Source organism: Nannospalax galili, unplaced genomic scaffold (assembly GCF_000622305.1).
Source record: "Nannospalax galili isolate Female #2095 unplaced genomic scaffold, S.galili_v1.0 C47940276, whole genome shotgun sequence".
Lineage (NCBI taxonomy): Eukaryota > Metazoa > Chordata > Mammalia > Rodentia > Spalacidae > Nannospalax > Nannospalax galili.
In genome coordinates this window covers 1-668 of record NW_008457449.1, presented here as the reverse complement: position 1 = coordinate 668, position 668 = coordinate 1, and the positions used below count along the sequence as shown (strand labels likewise).

Below are 668 nucleotides of genomic sequence, written 5' to 3'. Positions count from 1 at the left end.
TGTAAAGCATGTGGGACCTCGTGTGTGCTTATCCCATTTTCCTATCTGCTTTTAATACACATTTCCCCCTTAATTGGGCATCTGTATTCTGTTACATTGAGACACTGGGCAAGTCTGCTGGAGCCCCTAGCCTATGCACAGAGTGGAGACGAGATGTCTCCCATCAGCACGGCCCCCAGCCGCCCCGCTCCCACCTTCCCAAATAACTCACTGTGCATGATGGCTTGGAGCTCATACTGGGGCTTCAGGATCACAGAGTGCCAGGGTAGGCTGGGGCAGGTGAGCATGAGGCCCTGCATAGCTGGGTCCTGCAGGATCTGGAGCAGGGTTTGTGGGGCACCAGGCTCCCATTTCCAGAAGAGCCCCTTCTGAGACAGGGGCACGTGAAGGATGACCTCCTGGGTCCCTGAGCCCTGGACACAGCGTGCACACTTGGTCCCACTGTGCATTTCCACAGCCTCTAGTCTGAGGGGCTCGTCCTCAGGCACCATCCTGGTCTTTGTGGCAATTCTTTGGGCTGACATGAAGCAAATAGGCAGCTTCCTGGACTTCTGAACTGAGGCAGAAATGAGATCCTCCAGGGATCTGTAGCTCTGGAGGCTGGTGAGAGGGCTAAAGAGGCCTGTGGGATTCAGCAGAGTGAGGAGGAGTAAGGGATGGCCAGACTT

The 668-nt window shown here is 55.5% G+C and overlaps 1 pseudogene; it reads right to left on the bottom strand.

The window, feature by feature from the left end:
- Positions 1-16: 16 nt before the first annotated feature.
- Positions 17-653, bottom strand: LOC103728222 (annotated as a pseudogene).
- Positions 654-668: the final 15 nt, after the last annotated feature.